Here is a 19959-nt window from a genome sequence, read left to right as displayed (position 1 = left end):
CCTAGATATTTATATTCCAGGAAGCAGAGTAATCAGTGCATGTTAATTATTGGTGTACCAGCAAGCAACACGGATGCAACCCAGTAGCATCTACTCTCATCATTCGTCAACGACCGATAAATACTCACCAAGGAAACCCCTGAAGACAATACCCTGACGACAATCCAGGTCACCCAAACCTAATACCAGGTAACACTACCCCAAACAATATTGGCAAACCAAGAATACCCTGAAGTCAATCCCTCAAAGATTATATATCTTAAGCCCCAAATCAGAGACAATATGTTAAAACAAGATCCCAAGTTTAAGTCTTGACCCTATCCAATCATTATTAGATGTCGCAAAACCAAACCATCCCCCAGTGAAGAAGAACCTAACTCAATCAATTTTGCGGGAAATATAAACTGTACGTGCAAACTTTCCCAAAATAAAGTGTCAGAGAAGAGACCATACCAAGTTATCTTAAGCCTTAATCCCCATAACTAAGCCCTCAACGACGGTGCATCCTTAAAACAAGAATTAAAGACAATTTGTCGAACATAATTTCTGAGACCAGGTTTTGACCCAACCATAATTACCCTTACATATCGCTACACAACCTTTTATTCAAACAAAAGAAGGACTAAACGTGAACAATCTACGGGAAACACAGACTGTACGAGCATAAAATTTCGCCGAGAATAGAAGTGCCCAAGAAGAGTTACCCAGTCCAGCGAGCAAGATACCCATGTCATGTAAATAATTCCCCAAGGGTTATGTACCCATGAAACACTTCAACGAATCTATAATATCAACCCCTTGTATATGACGTGACAAACCACGCACGGACAATTTTGTGTAAGTAGACATACTTATGGACAACATAAACACTTATCCCAAGGAGCGAGTGGCAAAAAGTGAAACACCACGAAGACAAACCATAAACAATTAGCCAACCCAGTAATTAATTAAACGGAAGCGCAAAGTAAAGTGACAACGTATGTGAGTATTATAGACACGTAGAATGATGAAGTAAGTGTGAATCTGATGTATCTAACTTGTAACTTAAGTGAATATTGAGAAACTTTTCATAATCAGATGAAAACAAGTGTAAACTACATTATCACAGTGTTGCAATCGGACATTAAGCTCAAACCTATCAATGTGTCAAACCTTTTATTCTCAAATTATTTAATTTATATATATAACTGTGTTCTTTAAGTCAGTTATTTATCGTATAATTATAGCGACAGGTGAAAGCATAGTCAAGTATTACAAAAAGCAAATATGTACCATTTTAAGTGATAAAATAGTCACAAATGCAGAACTTGATTAGTTGGAACCATGTAAAATTATTAGCATATCAGGTGAAGGAATTTTAATGTTAGGTGGAGGAAATAATAATTATATACGTAATCATATAACCTAATGTGTTAGTCAATAGAAACTCATTGACCCTTTCGTCAAATAGAGGGAATAGGTGATGGACTTTAAAGTAAAGTTTTAATATATGTAGTCTCATAAAGCAATGGGGAATATGAAGAAAAAAGTATATATCTTACCAAAGCTGAGTTATAGCCTCATTTAGACGAGGTTACTTGCGCGCACGTAACTTCGTATAAATGAGCCTTAAAAAAAATGAAATAAAGCTGTGTCGAAGTTACATATCTCTCCTTAGTGATCCCTAAAAAACCAGTCTGGTTGAAAACGTGGAGTTTTCGTACTGCTCACTTTTTTGCAATGTGTAGGAACCAGTGGGGACTCCCCGCTCGTTTTGAACCTTAAAAAAATGAAATAAATATATTTCGACTTTGCAAATCTCTCCTGATTGGTCCCTAAAAAACCAGTCTGGTTGAAAACGTGGAGTTTTCGTACTGCTCAATTTTTTGCAATGTGTAGGAACCAGTGGGGAATCCCCGCTCGTTTGGAAAGGTGCCAAGTAAAGGCATACAAATAGCAGTTAGTTTCAAAACGTTTTTAATCAAGTTTCTTGAATGAAGTATCTGTACTGTATATTCAAGAGGTGAAATAAATACAGAGCTTGTTAATTACTTACAAATATTTTTTATAATTTATTGACTGAAATTTCATTATTGTGTGTATCCAAGAGTTGACATCAAGAAAGAAATTGTTACTTACTGAGAATTTTTTTCATAATTTCTTGAATTAAATTTCTACATTGTGTAGCTAAGTGAAAATTGATTGTGATAAAGAGAAAAAAAATATAATTACTTGATATTTTTTTATAATTTCTTTAATTAATTATCTTTACTGTATATCAAATTTTTTAAATTAATAATTAGAGTTTTAATTAAAAAAAAATTTTATAATAATTTATTTATTTAAATTTAATTATTTTTTATAAAAGAGTTAACTTCAAGAAAGAAATGGTTACTTACTGAGAATTTTTTAATAATTTCATGAATTTAATTTCTACATCGTATATCTAACTCGTGAAAACAATAAAGTTTGCTACTTACTCAGAATTTTTTCATAATTTCTTGAACGAAATGTATTTTTTGTTTTTTTTTGTTTATCCAACAGGTGAATTCAAGAAAGAATTTGCTACTTAGACTGAGAATTTTTTCATAATTTCTTGAATTTAATTTCTACGTTGTATATCTAACTCGTGAAAACAATAAAGAGTTTGTTACTTACTTAGAATTTTGTCATAATTTCTTGAACGAAATGTCTTTTTTGTTTGTCCAACAGGTAAATTCATGAAAGAATTTGCTACTTAGTTACAATTTTTTCATAATTTCTTGAATTAAATTTCTACATCGTGTAGCTAAGTGAAAATTGTTTGTGATAAAGAGAAAAAAAAAGCTACTTACTTGAGATTTTTTCATAATTTCTTGAATGAAGTATCTGTTCTGTATATCCAAGAGGTGAAATCAATAAAGAGTTTGTTACTTACTTACAAATATTTTCATAATTTCTTGAATGAAATTTCCGTATTGTGTATCCAAGAGTTGACTTCAAGAAAGAAATGGTTACTTACTGAGAATTTTTTCATAATTTCATGAATTTAATTTCTAAATCGTACATCTAACTCGTGAAAACAATAAAGTTTGTTACTTACTTAGAATTTTGTCATAATTTCTTGAACGAAATGTCTTTTTTGTTTTTTTTTGTTTGTCCAACAGGTAAATTCAAGAAAGAATTTGCTACTTAGTTACAATTTTCTCATAATTTCTTGAATGAAATTTCCGTATTGCGTATCCAAGAGTTGACTTCAAGAAAGAAATTGTTACTTACTGAGAATTTTTCAGTAATTTCTTGAATTAAATTTCTACATCATTTAGCTAAGTGAAAATTGTTTGTGATAAAGAGAAAAAAAGTTACTTACTTGCGATTTTTTCATAATTTCTTGAATGAAGTATCTGTACTGTATATCCAAGAGGTGAAATCAATAAAGAGTTTGTTACTTACTTACAAATATTTTCATAATTTCTTGAATGAAATTTCCGTATTTCTGTATCCAAGAGATGACTTCAAGAAATAAATTGCTACTTACTTAGAATTTTTTTATTATTTATTGAATCAAATGTCTTCATCGTATATATATGTTATGAAATTTTCTAATTAGATTTCTATATTGGTTATCCGGGTGTTGACTTAAAAAACGACAGAGTTGGTTACTGAGTATTTTTTCCTAATATTTCGTATTAAATTTTTAAGTCGTGTAGCTAATTAACAAGTGTTTTTGATAAAGAGAAAAAAAAAGTTAAATTACTTGAGATTTTTTCATAATTTCTTGAATGAAGTATATGTACTGTATATCCAAGAGGTGAAAACAAAAAGAGTTTGTTACTTACTTACAAATATTTTCATAATTTCTTGAATGAAATTTCCGTATTGTGTATCCAAGAGTTGACTTCAAGAAAGAAATTGTTTTTTTTTCATAATTTATTAAATGAAATTTACGTATTGTGTATCCAAGAGTTGACTTCAAGAAATAAATTGTTACTTAATGAGAATTTTTTCATAATTTCTTGAATTAAATTTATAAATCGTGTATCTAAGTCATGAAAACAATAAAGAGTTTGTTACTTACTTGGAATTTTTGTCATAATTTCTCGAACGAAATGTCTTTTTTGTTTATCCAGCAGGTGAATTCAAGAAATAATTTGCTACTTACTTACAATTTTTTCATAATTTCTTTTATGAACTGTCTTTTTCATTTACCCAGGAGGCGAATTCAAGAAAGAATTTGCTTCTTACTTAAAATTTTTGATAATTTCTTAAATGAAATTTCTGCATTGTGTATCCATGAGGTAACATGAGTGTGTTACCTATTTACAATTCCTTCATAATTTCATGAATGAAATTTCAGTATTGCGCATCCAATAGGTGAAAACAATAACTACTTTATTACTTACTTGCGATTTTATTATGATTTCTTGAATTAAATATCTGTATTGTGTCCAGGAAGCGAATTCAAGAAAGCTATTGATACTTACTTACAATTTCTTCATAATTTAATGAAATGATTAAAACTATTCTAAGGAATAAAGACGGGTTAAGCTTAAAGATATTTATTGCTTAAACGTATTAACATATTTTTGAAAGAATTTGCTACTTACTTACAATTTTTAATAATTTCTGAAATGAAATTTCCGCATTTTGTATCCATGATGTAACTTCAAGAAAGAGTTTCTGCGTACTTGTAGTTTATTAATAAAGTCTTCACCAAAATGTTTGTTTTTCTTTATCACGGCGGCAAATTAAATATAAAGTTTTTTTACCTGTGTATGACAATAGACTCATGCAAATTTCTTTTATTACATATCAAATATTTTATTAGACATTCTAAACGTTTGACCTGCTAGCGTACTCTAAAAATAATGAACACATAACAAGGTAATGCATAATATATTTTTAATGAAATAATGCTATGTAGAATATTAATACAAAAAATATATTATGATATTTTATTAATATCAATGATTAACTTTGGACATTTTGAATCTGTTCTATAAAATAGTTCACCATGTTCTCTCTTGATATTATAGCTATTGTCTTCTCTTAGTTCGTAATCAGTAGAATAATCATTATTCCATTTTGATTCATACACAATTTTTACTGGTGTCTCATCAACAGGCTCAATATGCTTTTCGTCTTTGGTATTATTTGGTTCAATGACTGTTTGATCAATGGCAGTAACGTTTGCTGGTGCGTTGTTTTTCATCGATTCATCTTTGTATTCCATAGTGATATTTTCTGACAATGCCCTTTTATTTTTCTGGCAATTTCACTGTCTATTATCACATTATTTTTACACAGGTAACAGTTTCGGCACGTAGACAAAATATGGTTTACGCTATTAGTAGAAGAGCAGGCCTTTTTTTTATTGATCTTCCGTTGAATGCTAATACCCGAAAGGTGACGATTGGATGTATTAGTAGGTAATGTGTTACCTGCAACAGTAGCAAGGAGTTGTCCTCTATCATCAATGATTATTTTTATGTTGGCACTCTCTTTGAGTGCAATCATCTCTAGAGATCTCAATCTCGCATAACCACCAACATAAGAGTTGAATTTTTTCGGTATTCCAAAGAAATTTAATTCCTTAATGTCATGAACATGCATACAGTAAGTTATAAGTGAGCTACCACTGGTAAGAGTATAAAAGATAAAATTTTTCTATTTTTAAAAGTTAAGTGCTGAAATCGACACATGTCGTAAACGCACGCTTTTAAAATGATCCGTCTGAACTTTTTTTTTTTAAAGATATGAACGTGTTTTTTATAATTCAACTGAGTAAAAATACCGATTTAATACATGCAATAGATTAGGTAGTGTCAATAACCGGTCATAGAATACCAGTGGGAAAGTCACATCGTGTCTCTGACCAATCACAGAGCGTAATTGTTAGAACTGTAAGAATATTTTGACATTTTAAGATATGTAAAAAAAAAAATTTTTTTTAAAAATTTCGAAGTTTTAAAAAAGTTTGAATTAAACACTTTTAGAATATCGAGTGTATTTACTGAAAAGAAGACAAACCACACGGAATCCGTCAACTGAGTCTCTCAAACCCATCAAAGCTCTTTTAAAAGATACAATAACTACATATTCAACACTAAATTCTCGTTTTTAATGAACACAATGTAATGAAAAACCACACGTAATCAGTAAACTGAGTCTTTCAAACCCATTAACTCTCTTTTAAATGATACAAAAACTACTAATTTAAAACTAAAAATTATATTTTAATGACAACCAAGTAAATAAAAATTACAACGAATCAGGCACCAGAGTCTCTCAATCCCCGTAAAGCTCTTTTAAAAGATTCAAAAACTACTTATTTAACACAAAAATTTCGTTTTTAATGACCACCAAGTAAAGAAAAACCACACGGAATCAGGCGACTGAGTCTCTCAATCCCTGTAAAGCTCTTATAAAATATACAATAACTACTTATTTAACAAAAAATTGTAGTTTTTAATGACCATCAAGTAAAGAAAAACCACTTGGAATCCGGCAACTGAGTCTCTCAATCCCTGTAAAGCTCTTTTAAAAGATACAAAAACTACTTATTTAACACAAAAATTTCATTTTTAATGACCACCAAGTAAAGAAAAACCACACGGAATCAGGAAACCTATTCTATCAATCCCCGTAAATCTCTTTTAATATATAAAAAAACTAATTATTTAACAAAAAAATTTAGTTTTTAATGACAACCAATTAAAGAAAAACCACACGGAATCAGGCAACTGAGTCTCTCAAACCCCTTAAAGCTCTTTTAAAAGATGCAAAAACTACTTATTTAACATAAAAATTTTGTTTTTAATGATCATCAAGCAAAGAAAAACCACACGGAATCAGGCAACTGAGTCTCTCAAACACCTTTTATATATTTTAAAATATTAAATAAATTATTTTTTTAAAAAAATATTTATTTTTTACTTACCAAAAATTAACGAACAAAAACCAGGAATCAGGCAACTGAGTCTCTCAAACCCCTTAATGCTATTTTAAAAGATACAAAAAATACTTTTATAACAAAAAAATATAGTTTTTAATGACCAGAAAGAAATTAAATACAACTGGGAATCTGGCAACTGAGTCTCTCAAACCCCTTAAAGCCCTTTTAAAAGATACAAAAACTACTTATTTAACACAAAAATTTCGTTTTTAATGACAACCAAGTAAAGAAAAACCACACGGAATTAGGCAACTGAGTCTCTCAAACCCAGTAAAGCTCTTTTAAAAGATACAACAAATGACCACCAAGTAACTAAAAACTACTCTTACTCCGGCAACTGAGTCTCTCAAACCCCTTAAAGATCTTTTAAAATATAAAAAAACTACTTATTTAAAAAAGAATTTTCAATTTTAATTAACACAAAGAAAAGAACAACCACTCGGAGTCCGGCAACTGAGTCTCTCAATCCCCCTAAAGCTATTTTAAAAGATACAAAAACTACTTATTTAACACAAAAATTTCGTTTTTAATGACTACCAAGTAAAGAAAAACCACACAGAATCAGGCAACTGAGTATCTCAAACCCCTTAAAGCTCTTTTAAAAGATACAAAAACTACTTATTTAACACAAAAATTTCGTTTTTAATGACCACCAAGTAAAGAAAAACCACACGGATTCAGGCAACAGAGTCTCTCAAACCCCGTAAAGCTCTTTTAAAAGATAGAAAAACTACTAATTTAACAAAAAAATTTGATCTTTAATGAACACTAAGTAAATGAAAACCACACGGAATTAGGCGACTGAGTCTCTCAATCCCTTTAAAGCTCTTTTAAATGATACAACAAATGAACACCAGGTAAAGAAAAACCACTATTAATTATGCAACAGATTCTCTCAAACCCTGGAAAGCTCTTTTAAAGATACAAACACTAATTTTTTAACACAAAATATTCATTTTTAATGACCACTAAGTAAAGAAAGATCACACGTACTCCGGCACATGAGTCTCTCAGACTCCGTAAAGCCCTTATAAAAAATACAAGAAATAATTATTTAAAACAAAAATTTTGTTTTTAATGACCAACAATTAAATAAAAACCACACGGAATCAGGCAACTAAGTCTCTCCAACCTCTTAAAGCTCTTTTAAAAGATAAAAAAAAACTACTTATTTAACACAAAAATTTCGTTTTTAATGACCACCAAGTAAAGAAAAACCACACGGAATCAGGCAACTGAGTCTCTCAATCCCTGTAAAGCTCTTTTAAAACTGTGACAAGCTAAACCCCGACAAATCACTATTCTTGTGTACATCCAGCCCCAGTTCACTCAAGCGCCAGTGCCCGTGAACCCCCGGGTACCTGAAACCCGGGCTAACCTACCCCCCCGTGGACCTGGCCCCCCGTTAACTGAACTCTCATGCACCTCAACCCTCCTTGCAACCCATCTCCGTCAAAACACTTTTCAGTCATTTCTCGTTAAATTGACAATACGCTCCAAAACATCACTTGTGTATTATACAGTACATAATCATGGCATCTCCTCCAATTCACAAATCCCATTACCCCTTTTTTTTTGCAAAGGTTAATCAAACATCTCCGATTGTAAAAGCATTAAAAAATTTGTAGCGATAGAAAAAATATTGAAGATAATATTTGTTATGGTTTGTGATAGAAAAATTAATCTTTGAATCAAACGTATTCTTATTAATCAAAAACAAAACCCGGCTTTCTCAATAACTCAGATATGAATGGCATAGGTTTATTTCCCTATTTCTTATTTCTTACATTTGAACCGGATGCCGTAATTCCTCTAATATACATATTAATCGAATTGTATTTTAATGCTGATATTGAATATTTTTGAATTATTTCATTTAATTTAATCCATTAAAAGTTACGAGGAATTAAGAATTATTGAACTAGAAACACTGACGTCTCAGAGCTTTGTTTCCGCGGCGCAATTAGATCTTGCTTAAGAGATACGAATTCTTATAGGCTAGCAGGGGTTAGAAACTCTTTCTAAGCTGTGGCGATGACAACTTTTGATGCTTGTAGGAATGAAAAAGCGTGGCCTCTTCTTCTCGGGCTATCTGGAGATCAGATTCCTTTGGGAGCGTTTACCTTGGAGACCTGCGAACTAATTACCCACTATCGGACTAGACTCAGACATATAAGAGAAACAAACACATATAAAAAGACAATAGATTTATTGAACTTACATAATTAGTCGCACAGGAACAAGTCACTTCTATGACAATAACGGTGACCAAAATACAATAAATTCGTCTGAATCTCTCTAGTTCTAAGGCACTAATCGCTTCAAATCTGGATAGAGATTAAAAATTAAAAAGGCACATTTACCCCACTCCCAAACGCAGTTCTTTCGTCCTGCGCTATAGGGACTGTCTGCCATTGGCTTACGTGGCCCAAGGACGCGAACCCTCGTCCAATAATACGTCTTAATTATTTTTGATGATTTAGGCGTTCACACGGTTCTTATCTTTTAAACGTCCTTAAAAATATTGTGCGTAGCACTTTTCTTATTGCTCACTGTCTTAGCGAAATCCAAAGACTGCAGTTTCTTTTCTTTGCTGATTCAGAACATTTTCATTTTTGAAACTAGATTTAGCTTAATTATAGGAGTCCGAATTAAAGAAGGAACTTTATTTTGGTATTTCAAATATATCGTGTTTTACTCCTGGTACATATCACCCTTCCCATGAAATAATGACGTCCCGTCATTAGTAACTGCTCGCCTTTGGGCTTTTTTTTTAAATGTTCGCCATTTATTAACTATTTTTTTTTTTTTTTCTTTTACATAATTATTTTATATATATGTTATGACTTAATCAGGAGTGCTAAAAATTTTCTCTATTACTTTTCTTATTTTATTCTACATCCCTATCTAAAATTCATCTTGTTAAGATTATTCATGTTTCTGGGCTAGCTACTATACTAAAGATTTTTTTTTTTTTTTTTTGATTTTGCTGTCTTTATGGCATGTTTCATTCTATCTACGCTACATTAAATAAACGACATGATAATAATATACCTAATTCTACTTGTGTTACATACATTAATTATTTATAAAATACAATATTTGGTTCATCCTTTTCACTGATGACATTAAAACACCTTCACTATTGAGATTTTTGAATTGTCAAAGTTATTAGGAAGTAAAACATGTAGCTTCACATCTGTTCATCACCTTTCGTGTCCTTAGTGTACTACACCCTATTGTTGTAAATTACTGTCCTTCACTCCTTTTGTCCTGGCAAAAATTTCGAAGTGCTTACGTTATGGTTTCTTCATGGAACAGTTTGAGTCTAGCTGTCTTCACACGGTAAGTTTTCCCTAATAGTCAACTGGGAAATGACCGTTAAATATCGTTCTAATAGTCAACTGGGGAATGATTCTTCCCATTGCAGGTGTTGGTGTTTTTCTTCTCAGCATATCATTTTTTAGGATTTTTGAGGCACATAGAGAATGTTTTTTCGCGCAAAATTGTTCATTTGTACCTATTGAAATGGGTTGTCGTCATACTATAGTGACTATCTTAATATATTGTCTTTAAATTCAACTTCGAACCTCTTCAACTATCATTTAACTTCAAATATTGTTGAATATCGTTTATCTTGTACTGCTCGATGGTGTTCTCAGAGTTAAACTTCAAATTGTCTTTAACTTCTGCTTCAAATATCTTCAATTGTCTTTAAGTGTCATTTAACTTCAAACATCGTTTATGGTGTGCTGATCTATAGAGTTCTCAGAATTAAACTTCAAATTGTCTTTAATTTCTTCTTCAAATATCTTCAAATGTCTTTAAGTATTTTTCAACTTCAAGTATTGTTAGATAGAGTTTATCTTGTTCTGATTGATGGAGTTATAAGAATTAAACTTCAAATTGTTTCAATTTCGGTTTCAAATATCTTCAAATGTCTTTAAGTATATCTTAATTTCGAATATCGTTAAATAGTGTTTATCTTGTTCTGATTGATGGGGTTCTCAGCATTTATGTGATTATATAGTTCGTTAAAGCACCTGATACAGGGGTTTAAATATAGTGTTACCTGATACGTAATATGGTTCATGGTCGAAGAAACGACGATCGAAGGTAACTGTTGTTTTCGTAGACGAAGCTGGGATGAAACTTGCCTGGGGTTATGGTGAGTACTCTTCGTTGGTTGAGATATGATGAAACTAGATGTTACTGGGTCGTATCTGTACTGTCGCATATTATTGTAATACTCAATGACCAAAGTGTCCATTTACTTTCCTGTAATAAAAATAGCGAGGCAGAATCACATGTTCTTTGAAGTAAATACATATACAATAATTCACGCATTAATTGGGTTATAAGTTCTTAGCTATGAGACAGAATTAAATAAATACACTGATATTAGTACTCACAATGAAAATTTTAAAAATTTAAAATAGAGATGTTTTCAAATTTATTTTGAGAACGGAGACATTGATAAAGGGCTTATATACGTCTCCAATACCTAGTAAATAAATGCAATTTACCCTACATTATTAAGTTTGAGGTCTAATTTTTACGACTTATTTCATGCCTTCATTGGTCACCCAAGTCCGTGCTGTACAAGAAACGCATGTTGCGGTGTCATAACCACACGGTTTTACGCAAACAGTACTACAATGAGGGAACAAGACATAGCAAGGACGAGTGGAGACCTCTCTACCCACTCGTTTTCTGATGTCTTCCCTATTTCTTGGCTTAGACGTTCTCATGGGATTCTGGGTTTAACGGCTGATATGCAGAGGTTCTTAGTCTCAGGATTTTTTCGTAATTGCAAGTCAACATTGGTGCATCATATTCGCCTTTCGAATAAGTCATTAGATGCAGGATTTACAAGCTTGCCTCCGTAGATTACAGTTAATGCTTGGCAAAGAATATAAGCATAATGAAGAAATGAAATCAATATCTTTTTAGAAGGCTATTGTTTGAGCAAATCCTTCAGCACTAAATAAATAAATATTATATTAAGGTCTTATTAGAATCCGTTAAGCAAGAAACACATTCACATTAATAGGGAATTCCTTGTGGGTTTTACGTAGTCGCCATTGGACATACACAGGGTTTCAATCCATGTATCTTAACTGATCAAATTGTTTTAAAATTTTACGTATTATTATTGGGATATAATTTCACATCCGCAGTGAAATTATACATATAAACGTACCGCTAGGTTGTTTGGTTATATTTACCAATAGTTGGCTATTAGTATATATAATACTCGAGTAAGAAACACATGAATGAGCAATGTGTAGGCCTAAAATAATTATAATCTGCACTAAGATAAAATATTTCATATAATTAGACGCTTCTGTAGTGGTAGTTTTTTTGTTTTTTTGATTTTATAAAGCTGCCAGATATATGGGTATAGCCTACTGAATTGCATAGTTTAAAAACTAAACTTCTTTTCAAAATACCCGACGCTCCGAACTAGTAGTGTTTACTTCAGATAATAAAAACAAATTCGCTCTGTCAAAATATACTGAAAACTGGCTGAAATTTGTACGGGTATAATGGGGTTGAAGATATTTAGGTTTCAAGAAGAAATCTTTTTCGTAGTCACTATATCAGAATTGGATAATTTAATGTACATGTTGCTCAAATAAATTTCGCATGAACTAAAAAAGGGGGAAACGGGAAAAAAAATTGACAAAAATAAACGTTTTTCGCTAAATTAAGCACAGTCTTTTCAAGTTAAACATAAGCCCTAGTCTAACTTTAATAAATTATCAGGTTCTAATTAGTTTAATTGAGATAATTGAATTTTGATTAATAACTTATTGAGAGATTATATTTTAATAAATAATTAAAGTAAAAATTGAGTACGAATTTATTATTAGAATAATTAAATAAGAAATTGACTGATATTTTAAGCAAGAAAAACGAACAAAACGGCGAGTAAAAAAAGGAAGATTAAACACTAAAAACCTAAAAATAGACCGAAACACGATTCAGATCAAGCTCTAGCTGTGAATAGTGTCAGATTATCGAATTTTTAAGTCAAGTTAGGCATATTTGATTTATTTTTGATTAAAAATTTTTTTTTCAATCTTCACATGGAAGGCAATTTCAGCAGGGATTCTACATCTTAGAAAACTCTTATGCCCATTGTAGAGAGGAGATTTCGCCTTTTCTTAATCCATGAATAAAACCATTAGTAAAGATATCACCGTCATCACCCTGCAGTCTTCTTATTGGTAGAAACTAAACGATAAGTAAAAAATTTGTTGTTCTGGTTTTGATGGCATCAATCTCTGTTCGGACATGGGTCGATTTTTCATAGAAAAGCCGAGGGAACCAGAGTTAGTATAGGTAAGATATAACATGACTGACTTGCGAAAATATGCCACAGAAATTAGAGCACAATATATTTCATGGATAAACCAATGAAATTAAAGAAAATTTTTGTCACAAAACTATAGAACGGTTATCTCTCTGTTATTGTATACGTAATAGGTATAGACTAATGAAATTAAATTTTTCGTCAAAGAGCTAAAGACATAAATGACTTTGTTTATCTTTGAAACTAATGTTTAACACAGCTGGAGGCCAACATACGTCATAGATATTCTATAATGAAATTTAAAGGCTTTTTTTTTTTCTCGGAGCTATAAGAAAGTAAACACACTGTTTCTCTTTCAAAGCATTCAGATCCAAAAAACGAAAACTTAACTAGCTCACTAAAGTTTATATTCAACCTTTAAGTATTGTTTTGACTGGCCCTGATTGGCATAAAAATACTAATTTCTTACACTTGAAGGACTGAGAAATATCCCTTCCTACGGTCGTGTAAAAAAAAAAATTACAAAAAACAATCAAGGGCCTTTGGTTCCACCTCAGGCTTACCCCATGAACTGGTCCAACGCCACATGTCTGTCTCACTAGACCACCAGTTTCCAACATTTGGTTATTTTCTGTTTCAACCCTTCTATTATCCTTTGAAAGGGCATAGAAGTAACACTAACGAAAATAAGCCATCTAAACTTAATCAAATCCTTTGTAACATAGACTAATTTAGTCTAAGGTGCGCAAAGTATAGCAATCAAGGATGCTTGTTGTAACAAAACATTGAACGTAGATTTAATTAAACTGAAGTACTAAGCTATGTCTTATGTCTAGCTACAAAGATGATACCTACATATGCTCATTCTCTCTCGCTCTTAAATAATTAGATCAACATAAAAAGAAAATTGACATTTTCAAATAAGTAGTTTTTAAGAACAATAGACAGACTTTTGACGACCTTTCTTAATTGTGTTCAATGGTATCTGTTTATAAAAAAAGCAATAAGTTAAGTCTGATATTTGCCATCATTACAAATAACCCATAAAATTAATAAGCGCAAATAACGCGGATATTTATCCACTATGGGACCTAACGTGTGCGAGGGGAGTCGACCCCAGCAATACAAATGACACTCGACCCAAAAAAAATATATTCATGCATTTTTAATTATTCCTTGTAAACAAGCATGTACACTGGCTTGTTTTACATCTACATGGCTCTAAAGCAGCCATGGTTCAAAATTCAAATTTTCTTGTTTACTCATTTTGCGGAGCTACTTTAGAATTTGAATTTTTTATAACACCATTATTCACGTGAAGGTCATCTGTGTAGGTAAAGGAGACCCTTTTAAGACCTATCCCTATGCCTCAATTTTCTGTGATTAACGGTTTCTTTCGCCGAATTTCTCGCCTTATGCAGAGTTCCAGTCACAGCTGGGTAACAACTCTTCTTTTTTTGCTTCCTTCGGCGACTTTTGCTAAGCTTTCGAGCATGTGTGCTTATGCCGCTGCCGCCAATGTTCGTAGGGCTAGCTACCGCCGGCACCACTTATTGGGGTGTATGTGCAGGGTCACTAATTTTAAAGGCAAAAATGACGCAAAAGATTGCTATGCCACTTACTCGAATGACACAAAAAGATTGTTATGCCACTTACTCGAATGACGCAAAAAGATTGCTATGCCACTTACTCGAATGGGAGAACCCCTTGTCGGCCCTAATGTTAGTGAGATTCCCGCTCTTACCCCAACGGTTCTGCAAATATCTGGTTTGGTACTACCCTATTTATAGTATACCCTGTCTCAGGGTATGGTAACGCGATCGAGTGGTCAAATAGCCACTTTCTAAAGCCAACTGTACCCGCCTTGGGTTACGGCTAGAAAATTTCCACTCTCTCCTTGGAGGTAATAACCCTCCCTGTCAATATAATAATGACGGCGCCGGGTAGCTCTATTCCTACCCTGCCTGGGTTACGGAAAATACTACACAGTTTGTAGAAAATACCTTACTTGTATTCTTCCAAAGGGGTCATAAATGTAATTAAAGAAACGAAAATAGGTCATTTATCTGCAAGGAAAAGAAACAGGGGTGGAATATAACAGACCCCATTTGCTACTATTATGCCTAAAATTCTTCTGTTTCTACCAACGTTTCATCGGTCCAGCTAGATTTTGTTTTTCTTTCTTTTATTTTATTATTTCAATTCACGGTACAAATAGTTTATTATTTAGTAATATACGGCACTAATTCATTTTATTTATTACTAACACTAAAAAAATTAATAATTATACACTTGCTTATACTTGTTAAAAACTTAATACTATTTTTTTTTTTTTTTTTTTTCTCATTTTACAATTATTCATTGAGCCTTTTATCCATTTTTTATATTGTACCCAACTCTTTGATGGGATACAAATTTATTTCTAATAGCCAAAGTTCAAGCAAAGCTGCTCGAAGTTTTGCTAATTCGAGAGCAGCTAAAAGCGAAGTCCATTTACCTTCCTCCTTTGACAAAGCCATTTCTGTTACAATATACGATATTTCAATATTTTTTTTTGCGTTTATATAAACTTAAAATAAATTTATTATTTTACTTAACCTATTTTTGGAAGGCTATTATCTCCTATGAGATATAAGGGGTTTCTTATCGCAGCCTAGCGGTTATAGGCCTAATCACTTTATTTATATGTCTGTATCTCTCCAATAATTAAATTTGAAGCACAAAGTTTTAATAGCCTAATTAGTTCGCAGTTTTCTTCCAATTTCCGACACGCGCCATTTGTAGCGATAAAAGTTTTTATTGGCACACAATATGGCAAACTAATTAGCTATATAGGCTAAATACAGACATATGAAATGGAATAAACAGAGATAAAAAGGACTATAGATTTATTTAACTTACATGTTTAGTCGCACAGGAACAAGTCACTTCTATGACAACAACGTTGACCAAAATACAATAAATTCGTCTGAACCTCTCTAGTTATAAGGTACTAATCGCTTCAAATCTGGATAGAGATTAAAATTAAAAAGGCACATTTACCCCACTCCCAAACGCAGTTCTTTCGTCCTGCGCTCTAGGGACTGCCTGCCATTGGCTCACGTGCCCCAAGGACGCGAACCCTCGTCCAATAATATGTATTAAATATTTTTGATGATTTAGGCGTTCACACGGTTCTTATCTTTTAAACGTCCTTAAAAATATTGTTCGTAGCACTTTTCTTATTGCTCATTGTCTTAGCGAAATCCAAAGACTGCAGTTTCTTTTCTTTGCTGATTAAGGACTTTTTCATTTTTGAAACTAGATTTAGCTTAATTATAGGAGTCCGAATTAAAGAAGGAACTTTATTTTGGTATTTCAAATACATCGTGTTTTACTCCCGGTACAAATGTTCCACTCACTAATTACCCCTTTTTTGCAAATGCTAAACAAGAAAAAAAAACTGTCTGCTTTTCAAAAACTTGTCCGTTAAAACTCGAAACAAGACGCGCTGGTTTTATAATACAGGTTTAATTAATTGCGTAAATCTCTTGGCAAAGGTGTAATGCCCCTGTAGAATAGAATTACCTACCAGAAAAACCTGTTTGGTACGGGGGCGTCGTAGAATAACATGATATTTCCTATGTCTGTTAGAATAACATGGTATTTGCTATGTGTCCCGTAGAAGTATTTGCTATGTGTCCCGTAGAATCCAGACGAGACATACTACTTAGGTGGAGAAGGAGGATGCAAAACACATGTTTATTGTGGACAAATTATAGAATAATAATTAAACATCCATACTAGCAAATATTCAGAATTGTAATTAAAAATAAAAAAAAGTTCATCCCCTTTGTAATTTTTTCTTATCAAGGCGTATGGTCTAATCTTCATAACGACAGTCCCCCGATCATACGTAAGTATGCTCTGAAAAACGGCTGATTTGCAAATGTTTTCCACCATTATTCTTTCCAAAGATTTGCCAGTGGCAATGCGCATAGCAATCGTTGGGAAATTGGGGATTATTGTTTTTTTAGTTTCTAAAGGACGACTTTATTTGGGAGGGGGAGCTCAAAATACTTAGATCTATTTTCCTCTTTTTCATCCTAAAGACCAAAAAAAAGATGTCTCTTGATCACGGAGAATTTTTTTTTTCGATGCCAAAAATTATTATAGCAATAAAAAATAGAAAAAAAAAAATCAGCAGTGCATGGTTTATTTTGTAGTAACTATAATTAATCATTGATTTTTGGTGTTTAATCAAACGAACAACTTTGCTCTTCAGCCGAAAAACACCCGATGTAAGGCCACATTCAACAAATGTAGAGAAACTCAGGTTGAACCTCCAGTAAAACTGGGTAGGCTACTATTTTTATCAATTATTTGCTGACTATATTCAAAACGGGGATTTGGTATTTAAATGATAAGCTGTCTATTAATGCTAAACCTATTCTTTAGGATCCCCCCCACTAAAATGTTTTATACAAAAAAAAATATGAAAGCACAATTTATGACAATGAATGCTACTGGGACCACTTACGCAAGGGGCTCAGGATAAGACCATGGAGCCTGTAAATCACAAGGTTGTGCAATCCTGCAATCCTCGGCTGACCTTAGTATACCCAGCGTTGGTTTATCTTTCAAGGAGGATGAGGAGACATCAAAAGAAACAGTTTCTGTGCCGTTATATCATAATAAAACTATTTTTAGACATAAAGTATTAGTATGTATGCTAGACAAACAATTTATCAAGAATTCTTTTTAACATTATAAAAAAATTTCTAGCAAAGGAGGGGTATACCGTTGATCGACACTGAAAACCCCGTTTCTACTTTTCTAAAACAATTTAGGGAATCTTGACACGAGTTTTTGCAAAGGGCTAGGGAATCCAAGATCTGGGAATCAGAATCACGCATTAGGTTTTTGAGATATGGTAATCCTAATGATCGAACATCTGCTTTCTGGTTTGTGACCATTACTGATTTGGTAATTTTGGTAGTTTTGATTTGGAATTTCATTAATTTTCGTATTTGTGCTTTGTTTTTTTTGGTAATTGGTCATTTGGTACTTTTTTGGTAACTTGGTATTTGGTATTTTGGTAATTTTAATAATTATTAAAAAGGGTAATTCTAACGATCGGGGCATTTGCTTTTCGGCTTGTATCCATTACTGTTTGATTGATTTTTTGTTTATTTTACAGCAAATTATTTTACTTAAAATTTCAATATTAGAAAGCGAAGGCCAAGGGAACTGGAAATCAAAATGTAGTAAAAAGCTATTCACTCAATATATGGAAATTTACGATTAGAAGAATTGCCGATTTTTTACCGTTTCTCTAACCTCCCATCCACTCCCCGAACTTTCATTTCTCGTGAACTTGCAGAAAGTTTCTACTAATTAAATATAGATTCAGAAATGAACTACAACCCAAGTAAGAGTCTAAGTATGTGTTTTGAATTTCACACCTCCCCTCCTTCTCTGCTTGTGAGGACTGAAAGGTTTTAGGAAAATAGGTCCTACCTTTGAACAAACATTCAATTTTGGCTTCGCTGGGAGCCACTTTTTGCATAGACTGGGTCCAGGAAAAGTGGAATCCAAGCCAATCTTGGAGGATAAATTTCAACGTTAGGTCTTTTTTTTCGTTTAACACAACAACTTACGAGGTTATTAAAAGCCCTCTGAACTGAACCCATCTTCCTTCAAAAATTAGCTTATTTCATCTGATACTGTATAATTCGGAATTTTAGTATAATAAATAGATATTTGTCACCCATTGCTTGCTGTAAAATCAAATATATTCTGTAAATTATCGAACTTTTAAATTCTGATCATAATTTTGATATATTTTTCTCATTAAATCCTTGAACAAAAATTTATTCCCTTGAAAAGCTTAAAAACCTTATTTTTACAGAATCTTTAATCCCTGCAAAAACATGAAAACGTCAGATATGGCCTTTCCTTCAGAGATGAATGACATAAGCACAGTTTATATAATTATATGAACTGTGGACATTAGGAAGAAACTCAGAGGCCGATTATGGATATCTGCAGATACGTATTTAAGTCCTTTTTTTATTTAAAACTATGAAAGGGAATGTGTCCGCATAAGAAAATCTTTGTTTTTAGAATCAGATGAAACCAGCAAAACGTATTTGCTATGAACCGAGAATTTCTGGCATCCAATGTTCATGAAATAATTTATTCTATTTTATAGTTAGAATCGTCAACAGAAAACGACAGTTTTTCCTACTTTTGTAAACTTAAGATTTTCAGGCATGTTCTCTTTCCAAGGAAATGGTAGATCCATGGCCGTGTCAGTCCTGGAGGTAGAAAACAGCAAGATAAAATTTGACTCAAGTCAAAAGAACTCCCGCAGAAAGAAAACTAAAGGGGCTACGCTCTAGGGAGCTCGATGTACCATAGCCACTGAGATTGGAATGGAAGGCCAGATACAGAGAGGCTTGGAAGCATAAGAAGAAGGATTGGAGGCACAAATGGTTAGAGGCACAAAGCTATACCAATCGGTGGTTAAGGTCTCAACCTCCCCAAAGGCTTTTCTTAAAATAAGAGGTAGTTAAAAGAAAGCTGAAGTTTTACGGAAAAAATTAGTATTCAGTCTTTTTCTTTTTTCTTTGTTCTTGTGTTCTGTGACTGGTTTCATCGGCATGATTGGGTCAACATCAAAGTTTGAGCTGGGTAAGCCTTATAGGCTAGTTTATTGATTTTTCCACACCATCTGTCAAAGGCC

Source organism: Artemia sp. Qi Xiang Cuo, chromosome 6, assembly GCF_049724085.1.
Source record: "Artemia sp. Qi Xiang Cuo chromosome 6, ASM4972408v1, whole genome shotgun sequence".
In the NCBI taxonomy this organism is placed as follows: Eukaryota; Metazoa; Arthropoda; class Branchiopoda; order Anostraca; family Artemiidae; genus Artemia; species Artemia sp. Qi Xiang Cuo.
Note: the sequence above shows the minus strand (reverse complement) of the source record.